Genomic DNA, 18,795 nt, shown 5'->3' on the forward strand with positions numbered 1-18,795 from the left:
CATTGGTCATATTACCAAGACTTTGGAATGTCATTAAAATTTTTTTTGTTTAATATTTATTTTTGAGAGAGAGAGAGAAAGACAAAGCATGAGTGGGGGAGGGGCAGAGAGAGAGGGAGACAGAATCCAAAGCAGGCTCCAGGCTCTGAGCTGTCAGCACAGAGCCTAACACGGGCTTGAACTCACCGCCCATGAGATCATGAAGATCTCATGAGATCTGAGCCGAAGTCAGATGCTCAACCGACTGAGCCACCCAGGTACTCCTGGAATGTCATATTTGAGAGAGGCATGCATAGACTCAGATATGACCATACAGCTTTAAGGAACTAAGGTTGACTTTATGAAGCATGAAGCCCATAGAACCCCTTCAAAAAATCTGCCTGATACTTTGCCTATAGGGTTTCTGGGAGTCTCACCAGATAAGTAAAGAAGGTCACTTCCTGGCAGGCTCAAGAACCTCAGGATATTTGGGGGGACCTCGGGAAGAGTCACCCAAATCTATAGGTATTGCAGATGAGTCTGATGGCAAATATTTGGCTTGACTTACTATCCTTGAGAGGCTGTTCAAAGTTCAATCTGAAATTCTTTATGAAAAGTTCTAGCAAAGCTAATTTAGAAGAACCTATATGGTCAATCACTATTCTTGCTGTGCTTAAGTAAATAATCAGGCCAAGTTTGTTGAAACCAGACTTACAAACAAAGCAGTCTTATTTTGGCTATCTTTGGTAGTAATGAGGGTGATTTTAGAGAGAAAAATCATGTTTCAGTAACACACCTTTATGGATGTTAGATTCTGGTTTTGATCGTCTTTGAGGGTTTTGTTGTTTGCCTCTAAAACTGGGCTGGATCCTGAATTCTTTGGTTTCCTCAAATATCCGGTTATGACTCTCCAAGCCAAGGTCTCCAATTTTCTCCCATTCTTTTGAGCTGGAATCATTGAGAACAGAAACTTCCCTCTTTCCAGAAGCTCTGCAAACAGAAGCTAGGTGACTTGAGGTAAACTTCAGAGAAATTGCCGAAACGGCCCATGTTTATACAAAAGATCACCAGAGACATTCAAACTGAAGACCAGGCATGCCTGTCAGACCACAGTGACAGCCCTCACTGCATCTGAAGATGCTCCAAGCCCAACACTAGAAATCTCCTACTGGTGGTGCTCACGACTCAGACACTGGGTTTTATCATTTGCTCCAAGCATTAAACTTTGTTTTTCTTTTGTTTCCAGAGAAATGCCTCTTGTTAGTTACCTGATTACTTGTACAGGAAAGGCCTAACTTTGGAAGCCTACCTGCGGGACCACCTCCTAAAATGAGACAAACTGTTTCACAAAACTGAGCTGTTTTCAAGACCAAGACTGAGTGGGTAATGAGAGATGCAACAGGCTTCTTACCTAAGGTCCAGAACAGAACAGACTCTGGCCAGGAGGGAACAATGTTGATCTCTGATCATTTTCTTTTTTTTTTTCAACATTTATATTTATTTTTGGGACAGAGAGAGACAGAGCATGAACGGGGGAGGGGCAGAGAGAGAGGGAGACACAGAATCAGAAACAGGCTCCAGGCTCTGAGCCATCAGCCCAGAGCCCAACGCGGGGCTCGAACTCACGGACCGCGAGATCGTGACCTGGCTGAAGTCGGCGCTTAACCAGGCGCCCCAATCTCTGATCATTTTCTAAGAAAAAAATCTTCATTGAAAGGGGGTATTATGGGATTGTATAGAGTTTCAGGACAGGAGAGACTCCATTTTGAAACCCCGTCTTCCTTTCTGACCAATGGACTCTTGAACTGGGCCGGAAACAGCACCTGTTCCACAAGCAGTTGCTCATAAAGTTTCAACAAAGCAACTGGTGCTGTGATCATATGAGGACAGTACATTTAATTAATACATGCCAGGGACAGTTTTGTTTGATGGCACCAATAAAATAATAACACAGTAATCAAAAGTGGGTCAACTGGCTGGAACCAAATTAATTTTTTCCCCTTTCTGTATTTAACCCGTATAATTACCCTATCCTTCTCTCTCATAACCCCCCCCTTCCTTTTCCCACAAGAGTGGGGCACTTTTCCGGTTACTCTGGAATCTGTGCTCCACCCCAAGTGCAATTCTGAGGCCACAAATAAAGGTCTTTGCTCTTTTTCAGTTTTGCCTCCTTCTCTCGGCTGACACTTCCATAGACTTATATCATTGTTTAGAGTTTCATCATCAGCTTTGCTTTTTCTTAGTGGGTCATAAAATAATGGGAATCTTAGAATCAGTGGCATCTTAGAGTCAGTGACATATGACAGTTTTATCCCTGCCAGGTTCATCTGCTTGTGTGCAGACATGGAAAAGGCATTTCTTTTGGGGTTGGGTTTCACAGACAACATAAATAGATAACAGCATGACAGTTGTCAATAGCTGTCAGTTGCAAAGAAGCCTATTTGAGCTCACTCGGGGAATAATGTAATTGAAATGTCACAGTGAGCACTGGTTCCTCAGGTGATCTGCTCTTCATTATTGGAAGTATTTCATCTGGAAGTTTGGTCTACGAGGCCAATCCCTAAGATATTTTGCTGGGTTAAGACGTTATCATAAAATTTTCTTGTAAGATTAACTATCATGAAACAATGGTCCAGATTTCCTTTACCAAAGTGTCCCATATTGGAAACTCACCAGTTGTATCCTAACTGGAGTGTGGTTACTAAGAAGGGTCTAGAGAGTACATGTCACTATTCGTTAAATGTTTATTAATTACCTGCTGTATTTCAAGCAGTCTGTTTTGGGGGGGGGGGGAATAGAATCTGGGGTGCCTGAGTAGCTCAGTTGGTTCAGTATCTGCCTCTCGATTTCAGCTCAGATCATGATCCCAGGGTTGTGGGATCAAGCCCGACGCTGGGTTCCATCCTGAACATGGAACCTGCTTAAGATTCTCTCTCTCTCTCTCTCTCTCTCTCTCTCTCTCTCTCCCTCCCCCTCCTTCTGCCCCTCTCCCCCACTCATGCTCTCTCTCTCTCTCTCAAAACATAAAAATAGAAAAAATGTATTATAAATCAATCAATCAATCAATCTGGATTTCTGATCTAAAGGAGCTCACAGTCTGCTATAAGAGACAGAGAAGAAACAGAGTTGTCCCCGGAGGTATTCATTCATCTAATCACTTGGGTAACACATATTTTTTGAGCTCCTACAAAGTGCCAGGCACCATTCTTGGTGCCGGAAATATAGCAGTGATAAAATTGACAAGGTTCCTGCCCCCGGGGTCCTTACCTTCTAGTGGGGGAAGACAATTAACTGATAGCATCCCAATAAGCACGATAATTTTGACTAGTGATATATACTAGAAAAATAAATGGAATATAATAGAGAATGATTGGGGTACTACTTAAGATAGGGAGTTAGGAGTATCAGTTAAACTACTTTGGCTATGAGTGATAGAAAACCTAACAGTGGCATAAGACTTAGGAGCCTTAACTATTTAAAAAAGGCAGATGCTATTGATTTCAGTAATTTAGTGGAGTCATTAAGGATCAAGGCTTTTTTCCATTCATTTCCACTCCTTAGCATGTTGGTATTTTCCTCATTTTCTTCAGCCTCGTGTTTTCAAGATGACTGCCATAGCTGCAGACATCACATCTTCTTATGGCTCCCAAAACCAGAGAGAGAAGGAGGTGGGGGAAAGGAGAAAAGATAGCTTTTTTCCCTCCTACAGTAGCTCCCTCATTTTATCAGGAGAAACTTCTTCCTAGAACTCTGTCATCTCCCAGTGGACTTTCCCCTGAAACTCACTGAACACAGTCACCTGCCCACATTTGATTCGGTGACTAGCAAAGGGGACCCGTATTGGCACAGTTGATTGAAAATAATCATGAGTCATCAGATGTGGGTTTTGGGCAAGGAAAAGGACAGAACGGCCTTGTACGGGTAAATAATGACCGCCAAATCAGGGAGTGCTTCTCCGAGGAGATGATATTTGAACTGAAACCTAAATGATGAGGTGGTGCCGGTCTTGTGTGTCACGGATCACAGCGGTGTGAAGCAGGGAACCGGGCCGGGCTAGTTGGTCCTGGAAGGTCCAGCAGTGGAGGAGACTGGGGATGAGAGTGAGGAGTGAGTCATCCAGGTGAAGCTGTGGGTGGGGATAGCCGGATGCCTTTCAGGCTGCAGAAGAGGCTAATAGAACGGAAAAGGGATGTGAACCAATTTGGCAGCTAGAGCAAGATGAACAAGACAGGCTAGGTTGCAACTCTGATGAAGATGACTTCAGAGGGGAAGGTTCAGATTCCACCATCGCAAAATTAGCCATAAAGATGTACGCAGAAGGAAACGTACTCATTTCACCTCAGGCTCTGGAGGAGACTTGCTCAAGAAAGAGACAGTGAGTTTGAATCCTCACTCGGGACGAGGAGTTAGCCAGTGAACAGAAGTGGGTAAGTTGTCCTAAGCATGGGACACAGTATGCCCAGAGGCCTGGACCCTTGAAACATGATGAAAACAGTAAGGCATTACCAGCGTGCAACACGTGAGGCAGGGCATGACTGGTGATGAGGCTGGAGGCATGCTTGTGAGTGCTGCTTTATTTAGTTTAGGCCAGGACTTACCTTTTAAAAAGGTAAGAGCTCCAGGTAGGAAGAGCCGAGTTGGTTTCTCAGTGTGCAGTGTGAGGTTGGGCTTGGATGATCTCTGGGAACACTTCTAGCCTTTACATTCCTGGTCTCTAGTAGGGGCTCAATAAAAGTTTGCTGAGCAAATGAACTGTGAACAAGCCTCATTCTTTCCTGCTGCCCAAACTTTGCTCATCCATATGAATGGATGTGCCCTGGCCCAGCCCTGCATGCTCCAGGAAGCGGCCCTGACCCCCAGCCTCCATCAACTTTACCCTGCACTGGACTAACTGCTTCAGCTCTCAGCAGAGAAGGCCTTGTCCACTTTCACGTGTAGGTCTCTTCTCTTCCAAACTAGACCGTGAGCCCTGAGACATCAGGGGTCATATTCATGTAAGGCAATATATCCACCACTATATGGCACATTGGGCACATTGTATATACACAACAAAAATGCTGGATTTTCCACATTGGGCACATTGTATATACACAACAAAAATGCTGGATTTTCCCATTCGATGGATGGACTCGAGTGGATTTCAGTCTCAAAGGGGATTCTCAAATCTCTTGCCATGCCCTAGAAGATCAAGAACTAGCCAGGAAGCAAACATGGGGCAAATGTGCCGGTGACTTTGCTGCTGGGATTAAAAATAAGGGATGTCTCCACAACACTATAAGAAATTCTTAGGGTTTTGAAAAATGCCACTCTGTAAATAAACATAAGTGTGGTTTTTGAAACACAAGCTTGGGAGAGCTAGAAAGCCCATGAATGCTGAAAAAGAGAAAAAAATTAGAGTGTTTTGAAGTTAGAAAGATACATCACTGCCCATGTTGCCTTCCAAATACCTTGGTCCTTGTGTCAGTGAATAGAAGCTGGGTTATGCTGAGGTAACAAATGGCTCCCAAATTTCAGTGACTAAGAACAATGAGGAGTAACTTTTGCTCATGCCCATCAGAGGTCAGCAAGGCCCTCTGCTTTTCACAGTCATTCAGTGACCCAGGCTACCATTTTGAATTGCTGGTCACCATGGCCAAAAACATGCATGACCCCATCGACCCACAGAGAGGTTAGGAACTGCAGTGCTACCTTGTGCCTGGATCTAGGGACAACCAGAAACAAGCAGAGACCCATAGTCCCATAACCCTAGTGACCAGAAAGTCAGCCAAAGACAGAGCTCCAGGCATAGATACTTGTGTTTTCCATTCCCCATTTTCAGGCTGAGGCAGATTCGTAAGGATGTCAATAGCTATAGTCAAGAACGAAGGATCCTGAGCCACCACTGTAGTCCTGGATCCATTGCCAAAAAGGGAAGCCTTTGCTTATTGTGAGAGTCTGTGAGTGTATCATCTAGTGTGTGACTCATCCATTCTCCGGTACTGTGCCCCTCCCACTGCAGGAGCTACTCCTATGCAGGACTCGTCTGTCGGGCTGTGGGGCCCCTGTATTTGGGGCTGGCACTAGGGCAGGGCCCAGCCTGAATGCCTCAGCTTGAGTATCCGCCATTCGGGGCTAAATTGACTGGTCAGAGGTACAGGAGCCTGCTGATTTGTTGCCAGATACAATGGAGGAGAGCCATTGACACCTGTGTCTTCAGCTGCCACGGAGTGGGGCAAATGTGCCGGTGACTTTGCTGTTGGCTAGCCACAGTGAGTACTCCCACGTCCTCCTTCTCCCTCCAGTGACTTCCTTCGGAGAGGATTTCAGAGATGAGCCATGCATTATGATTCTACACTTTGGAGGCTTTGTAATTTGGGATTTAATTAATAACATACACGGTGAATAAGTATTAAAAAGGAATTTGATCATTTGAAGGCAATTGACATAATTCATTTAGAGCTCCAGTCCGGTAAGACAATATTTTGTTTTTATTACCCTCTGCTCCTCTGATTCCATCCAAGTATCAGAGTCCAGGAAATTGGATTCTTTGAAGACATCATTTTATTTTCTAATGGCCTCAAAATGATTAAGTGCAAATAAGAGAAGCGAATTCACTATTTATTAAATCATTATTTCCCCTCATCAACCTTTGTGATGTTTTCTCTATAATTTTACTTATTACTGGATATCACCAGCTTTCAAAGTCTCTCTGAAAACAGGAGTATTTTTACACTTTTTACAAAAAAGATCCTGCACTTCCAACGACTAACCTATGGCATTGAGAATTTGATCCTGAATCTTACTTTCCTCAGATCAGACTTTCTCAGGGGGCCTGTAAACTTTGGGGACATTTCTCTCAGCTCATAAGCTCTTCTGCATTGCATCAATCTCCACAGTGGGCAGGGGATGCCCAAACCCCTCTGTTTCCATTGACTTTCACATCCTGTTGTAAATTACTGTGGTGGCTGCTTAGCTCTTCCTGCCTTTTTCAGAAGGATTCTTTATCGCTATTTCTTGAATGTGAATTTTGAGAGTTTAGTTTTGCTTAAAAACTCCTATCTGTTGAATTTTGACAAAGTGTGTGTTTCTACAGTAAACACACAGATGAAAGAGTGAGGCTTGAATTCATCTCACACTATCTCTGGTTAACTGCGTTAAATCTCTTTCAGAGTTTGTTTTTATTCTTCTAGTTTGGAAACATCAACTTATTTGTAGCTCAGAGAAATGATTTCAAGTACATTGCAGGGCAAATAATTAGCCTTAAAAGACTGCAAAACTTGTACGTTATGCCTGTAGGGCTAGTATCCTAAAATGGCACTAGTCCAAACCCTGTATTTGCATGATATACAGTTACAGCATCCTTGTTTTTTTTGCAAAATGAATGAACATCTGTAATACAAACCACAACTCTTATTCAAATGTATTGAGATTGGGGGGGGTGGGGGGCGGAGGAACAGCTCAAAGCCTGGTGACAGCTTGGTCTTTCTAAAACGTGATCATGAATGGGGCACCTGGGTAGCTCAGTCAGTTGAACCACTGACTTTGGCTCAGCTCGTGAATCTCGCGATTCGTGGGTTCGAGTCCCACATCAGGCTCTCTGCTGTCAGCGCAGAGCCCACTTTGGATCCTCTGTCTCCCTCTCTCTCTGCCCCTCCCCTGCTTGTGCGCTCTCTCTCTCTCTCAAAAGTAAATAAATATTTAAAATTGGACCAGGGAGCAGAGGCACGGTCTGGGGTGGAAGTGGTTCTGGGTCCAGGAGATAATGGGTTGCAATATCTATGGAGAATAATATTTCTAACTGTGTCTTAAAAAAATAATAAAACCAACTAAAATTCAGTCTCCCTTTTATTATCAGCATGTTCTGGTGGTTCTGAACCACCTCACTGATAGAATACTTAGTTCCCACCATTGGGGCAGGGTACTCCCACAGCCACCACCCCCCTCCCCCCCTTTGGTACTGTGTCTGCATTGTACAAGACGGGACTTAATTCACCAGTGGAAAAACAATCTGCTTTAGAACACCAGTGGGTTCTTCCACAGAACCCTAGGTTAGCATGTGGCATTATCTGTGATTCCATTATCTCGGGAATTCATGACTTAAGTGCATGTGTGCGTGCGTGCATGCATGCATGTATGTGTTTTAATGTATTTGATCTCTCAAGTCAATAAACTCTGGTTTCATTTTTAGTTAGGGGCGAGTCTGTAGAATCATACTGCCTTTGCATATTATTCTTGAATTTTTTGATTGCACTGAACAAGCTCCTAAATCATACTACTTTAAGTCCCAAAGGTGATTTTATTATAAAGATACTAGGGTATCTCGTGGAACCCAGGGCATGAAATACAAAATTCTGAGCATTACCAGGACTCTCTTGTTTTAAAATCTTTTTCCTTCTTGGTGTATCTGCTTCATTTTGTACTGTCCTTTTTTGTAGTTGGATTCTTCGCAATTACAGATCGCTGGGCGGGGGGGTGGGGGGGGCGGTGATCTCATTTCTGTATATTAGTATCAGCTGGGGAGTTTTTAAAAACTCACTCATTCTGAATATTAATAATTAATGTAATCTAAGTGAAGGGGTATATTAGTGTTCACTGTATAATTCTTTCAACTTTCCAGTAGTAACGAAATTATTCAAAATAAAATAAATAGTTTTGGAGAAATATTAGTGCTGAGCCTTACTGCCAGAAGTTCTGATTCAATGGGTCTAGACTGGAGTCTAGAAATTGGCAATTTTTTTTTTTTTTTTTTTAAATTTTTTTTTTTTCAACGTTTATTTATTTTTGGGACAGAGAGAGACAGAGCATGAACGGGGGAGGGGCAGAGAGAGGGAGACACAGAATCGGAAACAGGCTCCAGGCCCTGAGCCATCAGCCCAGAGCCTGACGCGGGGCTCGAACTCACGGACCGCGAGATCGTGACCTGGCTGAAGTCGGACACTTAACCGACTGCGCCACCCAGGCGCCCCGAAATTGGCAATTTTTTAAAAAGTTCTTTTGGGAATGTGCAACCAAAGTCAGAAATTACTGCTATGGGTGGCTTTCTTTTTCAGCTTCTCTAGAAATGAGTGACTCCCATTCCCTTCCTCTTATCGAAGCCTGAAAGTCCCTGTTGGCCCAGACAGCCTCAGCTCTGGCCTGGCCCATCTTCAAAATGGCTGCATGAACAGTAAACATGAATGACATAAGCAGTTTCCAGACATATGTGAGTGCTGTGGGGACGGCTAGGCAAATTATTAATAACAATAATCATAATAGGTATCCAGTGTATTCCTCCAAAAGAAATGTGCATTGAGTTCTGAAAGGCTATATTCAAGAACACCTGACTGTCGAGAAGTCAAAGCCATTATTTGCTATTGTTGGTATTTTTCAAATTATATGTCATTGTTTTAAAAGAATGGAATGATGGAGAATGATTCTGTTCTTTTGAAAGTTTTGTATAGGAAAGTACAAATTAAATCTATTTAACAACAAAATGAAAACTCTGTCCATATCAAAGCAGGCCTTATAAGTTACTATGCATTAGACAACGCGTATGAGTAAATACCATTAAAGGCCCCTTCTTGGGCACAATGTTCCAGTTGTGGCAAGCATACATTTTCCCCCAGAACACATCTGGTCTTTAAGATTTCATGTTTCCATACAGAAATTCTCTAAATCGGTTAGCAGTCTCTGAGTCACCCTGCAATTGTCTTGCAGCAATTTCTATCTCAGCCTTGTCTTTGAAGGGGTTCCCTCTTGAAGAGTCTGGCAAGAATTTTGAAAGTCTTAAGCAGTCTTGGATTGTCTCATAGCTGGAAAGAGAGTGGCACCATCACTTCTGTGCAAGCTTTGTCGTGCAGATGTTTTGTGACGGTCCCTAATGCTGGGTATCTCAGCATTTAGTGCTCCTTGCCCCTGAGTACCCATGGAAGGTCCTGTCACCTCCAGGGGAACTGGGTTGCCAATGTCCAGGGAGTCTCTGTGCTCTGGGGCGTGGGGGTTGGGGAGGGAGAATAACTGATGAAGGAAAGCACGAGATGCACAAAGCCAATGCAAAATGGCTGAATGGTGTCCTGCTTCCAGCTGATTCCAAAAAGAAGACTGGGCTTCTTCGAGCAAGAACTGGACCTTAGGGGAGAGAAAGATTGTGTTCTGAATCAGAGCAGGGAGAGAGAGGAGCAGTTCCCTGTGTCCCTGGGAAGTTGCAAAGACCGGACCTGATCTGGGTAGTTTTTGAACATTGAGAAAATAATCAGTGTGATCTCTGTGGACCTGGCTGCCAGAGAAAACAGTGGGGCACAGATGTGCAGGCTGAACACCGAGACCCAAAGACCAGCCGTGCTTGTCCAGAGCAGCAGACAGTAGCATGGCTGGAGAAAGCTGGAGGCTTTCTCATCCCTGGGGAGAAAGGAAGAGGAAAAGAAGGAGCAAATGTTGAATTGCTCAAAAGAGACCTAGTTTAAACTGAAAATCAATGAGTTGATCTTGTATGGGCAAATTTTCCATCATTGGTTCAAATGGGGCTCCGGTGCTGATTACATTCAATTATAGTGCAAAACGTAGTTACCCCCGTGCCAGCCTGGTTTCATGATTGCTAACTGTGTGCCTGCTACACATGGTCATCACGGTCATGGTGTGCTTGTCCTAAATATAGAAAGTGCTGACTCCTCCCCGATGGATTTATCCAGAAGATCTTGCTTTCCTCCAAAATGCTGGCTGTGCCTGAGACGCTCTGCCTCATTCACCTGAGCTCCCTGTGCCTTGGTTCTTTTTGCCTGCTGTCTTTTTTGTGGGATCTCCTCCATGAAAGCCATTTCAAAACTTACTTGGTGCAAGTCTCTTTCTGTCCAAGAACCAAATTAGAAACAAATCACCCTTTGAATAGAAACACTGCTGCCTTAGGGCGCCTGGATGGCTCAGTTGGTTAAGCATCTGACTTCGGCTAAGGTTATGATCTCGCAGTTTGTGAGCCTAAGCCCCACGTCGGGCTCTCTGTCAGCACAGAGCCCATTTCAGATCCTCTGTCTTCCTCTCTCTCTGCCCCTCCTTCTCCCCTCTGTCAAAAGTAAATAAACATTTAAAAAAAGGAAACACTGATGCTTTGATCATTACTCATTCATTGAATCATCCAAAATGAGAATAAAGTAAGAATATTTTTAGACATTCAAAGTTTAAGAAAGTTTGCAATGCAGACATCTTCATCAAAGGAAGTTTAAAAAGGGGTGCCAGGGTGACTCAGTCGGTTGAACGTCAGACTCTTGACTTTGGCTCAGGTCGTGATCTCACACTTTGTGGGTCTGACAGCCCCAGAGCCTGCTTGGGTTCTCTCTCTCCATCTCTCTGCCCCTCCCCTGCTGGCTCTCTCTCTCTCTCAACATAAATAAATAAACTTAAAAAAAAAAAAAAAAAAGGAAGTTTAAAAAGATACATTCCAGCAAGAAATGAAGTGAATATAGAGAAAAGGCATGTAACACAAGAAAGAAAGTAAAATCTAAGGAACCACAAGTGGAAGGATTTTTTAAAAAATTTTTTAATGTTTATTTTTAAGAGAGAGAGAGAGAGAGACAGAGTGTGAGTGGGGTAGGGACAGGGAGAAAAGGAGACATAGAGCCTGAAGCAGGCTCTAGGCTGTCAGTATAGAGCCCGATGCAGGGCTGGAAATCATGAACTGTGAGATCATGACCTGAGCTGAAGTTGGACGCTTAACCAACTGAGCCACCCAGGTGCCCCAGAAAGATTTTTTTGTCCAATATGTAGAACTAAACAGGATGGAAATACCCTTTCAGGTTTCTTAGTGTTTTTTTGTTTTTTTGTTTTTTTTTACTGTTTTATTACTGTTTTATAGTTTTTGAAGATCTACTCAAGGACATTTTTCTTTTTCTATTTATGTTAGAAAAGAATAATTCATGACTCTTCCATACATATGAGTTATAGATAATTACTTTATTTATTTATTTATTTATTTTAACGTTTATTTATTTTTGAGACAGGGAGAGACAGAGCATGAACTGGGGAGGGTCAGAGAGAGGGAGACACAGAATCCGAAGCAGGCTCCAGGCTCTGTCAGCACAGAGCCCGACGCGGGGCTAGAACTCACTGACCGCGAGATCATGACCTGAGCCGAAGTCGGCCGCTTAACCAACTGAGCCACCCAGGCGCCCCTAGATAATTACTTTCAAATACATGTAATATAAATGAGAGGGTACCAAATGTCAAACGTGAGACACGTAAAGAGCACCAAAAAAAAGCACGGACCTTTTTCATCTGAAATGACAATTTTCAGTTTGAAATAGTAATCAGAGGGGCTCCTGGGTGGCTCAGTCGGTTAAGTGCCAACTTCAGCTCAGGTTCTTGTAGTTCAGGAGTTCAAGGTCTGTGCTGACAGCTCGGAGCCTGGAGCCCGCTTCGGATTCTGTGTCTCCCTCTCTCTCTGCCCCTCCCCACTCACATCCTGTCTCCCTCTCCCTCTCTCTCCCTCCCTCCCTCTCTCTCAAAAAGAAATAAAAACATTCAAAAATAAGTAAATAAAAAAAATAATCTAAAACTCCAACCTGTGATCTAATGAAAAATATCTCTGGTTGAATGAGTGTGCATATTTTAATGTAATTATTAAGGCACTGAGTCAAGAAATCCACATTTTTAATCCCTCCACTACCATGTTGATCAGAGTAAGAATGTTCTTTAAAATTTCTCACTTTATGGGGCGCCTGGGTGGCGCAGTCGGTTAAGCGTCCGACTTCAGCCAGGTCACGATCTCGCGGTCTGTGAGTTCGAGCCCCGCGTCAGGCTCTGGGCTGATGGCTCAGAGCCTGGAGCTTGCTTCCGATTCCGTGTCTCCCTCTCTCTCTGCCCCTCCCCCGTTCACGCTCTGTCTCTCTCTCTGTCTCAAAAATAAATAAACGTTAAAAAAAATTTTTTTTAATTTCTCACTTTAATATTCTCATTTTGCGAAAAGAAAATGGAATTATTACTCATCAAGGAGCATAATTATGAGGGTTTATATTGTACAAAATTCAAATTTAATGCTTTTATTGACATCCATAGTTCAGAAATCATTCTTAGGTGATGAGACTTATGCTTCTTAATCATCTAAGAGTTGTTTTATAACGATTAGTTATTACGCACTTTTATGCTGGGCTTGTTCACTTCTGAGCCTTCACTCTTGTGATGATACAGCTCTGGGAGGCTTTTGCAGAAGGATAAAGCATTTATGGCTCCATGTGGTCCACAGCCATGACAGTAGTGTGGCTTTTATAGAAAAAAAATGCTGATGACTCCTGAAAGCTGAAAGCTGATAGAAGTGCTTTGGGAGCAAATTCACATTAATGGAAATACATAACTCTTGAGACATATTTTTCCAGGTATGTACTACCTGAATATTAGCTCAGCTATCTCTTTTGTTTCTCTTGTCTTCCAGACTTGCTTCTCCTTCTGTACTTCCTCTCTTGATTAAGGTCACCCCAACCCACCCGGATGCTTAGTCTAGAAACATCCACCTCACGTTTTTCTCTACTACCTTTTTCACGAATGCTTTCTTTCCTAAACTTTTGCTTACTCTTCTAAACCTAAGTTTTAATAGTAGTCACTTCTTCATCCCTTCTTCTTGCTCTTTTGGTCATTGGGTTCTTTTTGAATCCATCCGAATGCCGTTGCCATGGTCCTGGCTTTATGATTGGTCTCCTGGATTAAGGAACGGCCTCCCCACTGGCTTCCTGGCCCTCATCTCTGCCTTCTTTCCTACCCTCTACACTGTTGGCAGAATAATTTTCTTAAATGACTTCTGATGCTGTCACTAAAGGATTTGATGGTTCCTCATTGTCCATGGAAGAATCCCATTGCTTTCCTGTGGCACATAACCCACCTCATTTTGGCATCAGAGCATCAGAGCTGATGAGCTACATATATTGCTTTTCCATCACACACCTGTTGTTTCAACTTTGTGACCTTCCCAGTCATCTCCAAACATGCCTGGCTGTTTCATGCTTCCTGCTTTGGACCTACTATTTCTCTGTCTGGAATACTGTTCTTCCTCACCTCCTGGCAAGATCCACACCAAATGCCACCTTGTTTGTGATGCTCCGCAAAGTCCCTGGAGGGAGAGCTTATGACTTTTTGCCATAGGTTTGTAAAGTATATTTTGTAGACCTCAGAGGGAATACTTATAGCATTACTGTATACCCTTTATATTTTCCATCTTCCTTAGTTAGACTTCCGATTCCCAAAGACCTTGTCTTGTTTGTCTTCCTTCATAACTGTCTCTGGATCCTCAAGTTTATTTGCATGAAACAGACCCAAGATAAATGTTTTCTGAATGAATGAAGAAATGAGGCTCAGAGAAGTCAAGATCTGGCCAAATTTCAGAACATGAATCATGACAGAATTGGAGGAAGAACACAGATCTTCTGACTTTCAACCTACTTCATGCTCTTTCTGCCACAATGCTAAAGAGTTTATTTTTCCCCAATTATAAATCTAATTATTTGTGGAAAATAAAGAATGGAGTATGTGGAAAATTATTCGATCAATTTTTTTTTGGTAGTTGCTAATACTTTGGTGTCCTTCCAGTGTTTTGACAAAATATTATACTTGCCTTTATACAGATTTATCATAATTTCCTATTCCCTTCATTATTGTTTGGCATTGATACTGTTCCCATATTCTTTTTCTGCTACTGTATGTACAAGTGCCATCAGCAAATTTGCATACCATGCTTTTTGCCGTACCAGCTCTTTCTATATGCTAGGGTCCCAGAAGTGTTGTAGTCCTACAATGATTTGGGTTTACCAGGTTTTTCAGCATTCCTTTCCAAATTTTGTATACTTGTATGATCTCTTTAACTCATCCTGGCAGCCTCTGACTATTAGATAAATCCTCTCCTTGGTTTTGTGGTGACTCATGAGGGAGCTGATTCTCAGGGCACACCTATACCAAGTGCCTGACATCGATGCCCTCTGCACACCTTCATCCCTGTTTACTATTTATCTTTCAGGTATGAGTAATCATCCATTACTTAGCACTGCTTGAAACCTACATGCCTAAGGAGGAAAGCAGCCAGTTCAAAAAAGGTTTAGAGAAGCTGGCCAAGGTTTGGGGAAACCAATGAAAATGATTTAAAGTTTTAAAAAAAATTGGGTTTCAGGAGAAACCTGAGGGCTCATGTAAACATGTGAGTATGTAGCTCTGTGGGTTTGGTTTGGGGCATGGAGAGCCATCCTTACTCCCAAGAATCTGGCCTACTGACCTGGGTCCCTGCCTTTATTTCCTTCTGTGGGAGAGGTTACCTCTAGAAAAACCCTGTTAAAATGTATACTTACCTGGGATGACTAAATCACATCACCACTGGTATTCATTTTCACTTCACTGGGAGTCAGCTTATCTGATTAGTTAACTGTTCCTTCTTGTCAGTCAAATGAATTTCTTAAGACCTAGGAAAGAGGGCCTTGATGTGAGAAAGGTTGCTTCAGAGTGAGGAGTTTTGTCAAAGGAGGGAGCTTCTAGACTGCAGCTGAAAGCAAGAGCCTGAGCATTTGGGCACAGCATGGGACATGACTCAGGAAAAGGACAGAAGGAATTCTGAAGGCAATTCTATTTAATTTTTAAGTTTATTTAAGGTCATTTAAACCTAGATCTCTCTCATTTATCTATCTTTCTATCTAATCAATCAATCAATCAATCAATTTATTATTATTATTTTTGCTAGAGATGATGGTCAGCCTTTTTATATCTTCATGACAAGAAGGAGGAAAGGACAGAATGATGTAGTTAAAAGAGCCTGGATCGGGGTGAAAAGAGTCAGGGTCTTCCAATAACTTGGGGTGCCACTGTGGGGAAGCTACTTGGTATCTGGACAATTTCTTCTTTGATAAAAAGGAAAATGATAACTTCTCTGCCTAGCTCATAAAATTTTATGATGGCAAGATGAAAGTTACCTGTGAAAATGTTCTGAGAGAATTAACCCCATACAAAGATCAACTCTTTCTTCTATTAGAAAAGCCATATGACATATCAAAAAAAAAAAAAAAAATCACAGACCTGGGTTCAAATCCCAAGTGTGCCACTTAGTACCTGTGAGGTTAGGCAGGGTCAACTTTTAGCCCCTTACTTTTGTAAAAACATGAAGTCACTTCAATGTCACAGAACTACTTGATGACATTAAAAGAGTTAATGCAGTAGCACCTTGGTAGCTTAGTCGGTTGGGTGTTAGGCTCTTGATTTCGGCTCAGGTCATGATCTCCCAGTCGCTGGGTTTGAACCCCGTGTAGGGCTCTGTGCTGACAGCTTGGAGCCTGTTTGAGATTCTCTGTCTCCCTTTCTCTCTGCTGTGCGTGCGCGCTCTCTCTCAAAAATAAATAAAATAATAATAGTAATAATAAAAGAGTCAAGGCAGACATGGTGCCAGACACAGAGTAAACAGACAGCGACTATTTGTTTTATTCTCCTCTTCCCTTCCGTGATGTCTGATTCAGGCAGGACGGGTGGGATTGGTGAGTGACTAGGAGGTAAGACAGTGGGATGGCTAAATGACAGACGCAATGGGATCATCCACCCCTGAGATCATCCAAAGTGTATTCCCAGGCTGTTTGGGAGCTTTGACAGCATTTTGCAGATATCACTGGAAGCCTCAGCAACTCACTGCAAAACCTAATTATGCAAGTAATAGCTGCAGACTGTTGGCTGACAGCTGGTGATTGAAATACTCCTGAGTGGCTGATAAAGTCCTGTCTGGACTTCTGTTTCCTTTTGTTCGTGATTGCCACGATTCGTATTCCAGTATACCTTTGTTTTTTTCCTAATCAAGATTTGTTACTCCCTAATCAAGCTATTATAAAATAGCTCTGGTCTCCCTCGCTGATGTGTGTGCGTTTAAATTAAGCAAATGTTTGCTTCTGATGGAGCCACACAGAGAACATGTCCCAGCGTGCAGCTCACCTGCTCTTCCTGCCTGCTTTGTCTTTCATTAGTGACCTGTGCCTGTTGCCAATGTGTGGCTTTGGGCTGGAAGAATTTGACATAGAGATATGAAGAGATATTTCGAAATTAAATTGTTAGCAAAGATGAGAATCTTTTTGTGAAATTTGGAACCTTGGAATCCTTGCTGTCATGCCTGTTTGACTAGCTTTGACTCCTAGAGTCTGCAGGACTTCTGGGAACAAAGCCCATCCAAGTTCCCAAACCCTTGGAGATGTTTCAGAAGCCTCATTAGCCTGTGGCTTCCCCAAGGTAGTGAGGAGACAGGGAAAGAAGTTATCTTTGTGGTTGTTTAATTTCGAGCTGTTAGGACATTGCTTGCAAACGAGGAGCTCATTTTCTGTCTGCTGAATAAACACATACATTAAACATCTTAGGCACCTTTTTCAGATTTCGAAAGCAGACAGCAGAGAATGGGAAAACATCTTCTAGTTTGGATGTTTTGGAAATACTATCTCTTTGCAGATCTAGCCAAGTTACCAGTACCTTTACTGTTCTCCTCCTCCTCCTCCTCCTTTATAAAGGAGAAGGGAAGTGGTTTCTTAACTAAACAATAAAAAAAAAAAAAAGTAACATTTTGTATTTGGCACGTTTTACCTTGTGAAATGTCAGTGCTGATGTAATTGCCTTTTTTTTTTTTTTTTTTTTGGTGTGAATGGCATGAGATGACTGTTTTCTCAGGTTGTATGTTCTTGAGAGATAAGCCTCCTCTGAAGTCAATGTCTGTGGCAAATTGTTTGGCTTGGGCTACACGAAAGTAACATTTACAAACATTTGTTTTAGAGGGAAGAATTACATCCCCCCCACCCCTCCCCGCTGCTACCCTTGCATTTCAGAAAGGTGTGAGTGAGGCTGAGCTGGTGGAAGGAGGTCTGAACCATTAGAAACCAAAAGCTTTTCAGAAGGAAATCGGAAGAAGGTGGGAGGCGGTGGGGGTCCAAAGATTGGATTCTTGCTGCTGTTTTGCCCCTATACTTTTGTCTTCTTTCAAACTTTTTGCTTTCACAGTATTGGAAAAAGAGCTAATGACTATGGCTTAATATCAACAAGTCTGGAAGAAAATTGATTGTATTGAAGTCCACTTTACTTAAAGAGCCGTGTTTAAGCAAAATGCCAAAAAAGCCAACTTTAGAAACTGTTTCTTCTAAGTATAAGAATTAAGAAAAAGTTCAGAATGTACTTAGAGTTCCACTGTTGTTGAAACTTGGGCAAAGATAGCATTCCAGAGTTGTGGTCTCCAGTCCTTCCATGGCAAGCTAGTCCCAGATAGCAAAGAAGTTGTTAGAAAATTCTGGGCTCCAAAATTTTAATAGCAGAATAACTATCAAAAAAGTCCATACTGTAAGGTCTGTGAAGGGCATTACCACATATAGCACAAAGTGCTCATTTTGCCATGCATAAAAATAATTTTATTAATAATCAAAATGCATATTGATACAACTAAAACAGCTATGTTTAAAATTTAAAACAATGGGACCCTAAAATAAGGATCTTTTTTCAATATAACACCTTAATATTTTAAGCAAACAGTAGTTTTCATATTGTTTTGTTGAACTTATCTAGTTATTCAACTTCTTCCCAGCCCTTAAAAAAAATCTATTTGAGTGTTTGGGCAGAACAGTGAAAGTTTGTTGTCTTCTATCATTCTTTAAATCTTTTTAAAAAGTAGTTTTAGTTAAAGAGAAAACATTCTGTATAATGAGAATTTTAATATAAAACCAATGAAGGGGCACCTGACTGGCTTAGTTAGTAAAGCATGCGATTCTTTTCTTTTCTTTTTTTTTACACTTATTTATTTTTGAAAGACAGAGGGAGACAGAGCACAAGTGGGGGAGGGGCAGAGAGAGAATGAGACACAGAATCTGAAGCAGGCTCTAGGCACCAGGCTCT

At 42.2% G+C, this 18,795-nt stretch overlaps 1 protein-coding gene across 1 annotated transcript in view; it reads left to right on the forward strand.

The window, feature by feature from the left end:
• The first annotated feature begins 5,999 nt into the window (after positions 1-5,999).
• The window catches only part of ADGRF2 (adhesion G protein-coupled receptor F2), a 42,521-nt gene continuing 29,725 nt past the window's right edge, over positions 6,000-18,795 (forward strand). The window contains exon 1 of the mRNA XM_045498475.1: positions 6,000-6,227. The gene's annotated coding sequence lies outside the window, so the exon portion shown is untranslated. The remainder of the gene's footprint in view (positions 6,228-18,795) is intronic.

Source organism: Leopardus geoffroyi, chromosome B2 (genome assembly GCF_018350155.1).
Source record: "Leopardus geoffroyi isolate Oge1 chromosome B2, O.geoffroyi_Oge1_pat1.0, whole genome shotgun sequence".
NCBI lineage: Eukaryota > Metazoa > Chordata > Mammalia > Carnivora > Felidae > Leopardus > Leopardus geoffroyi.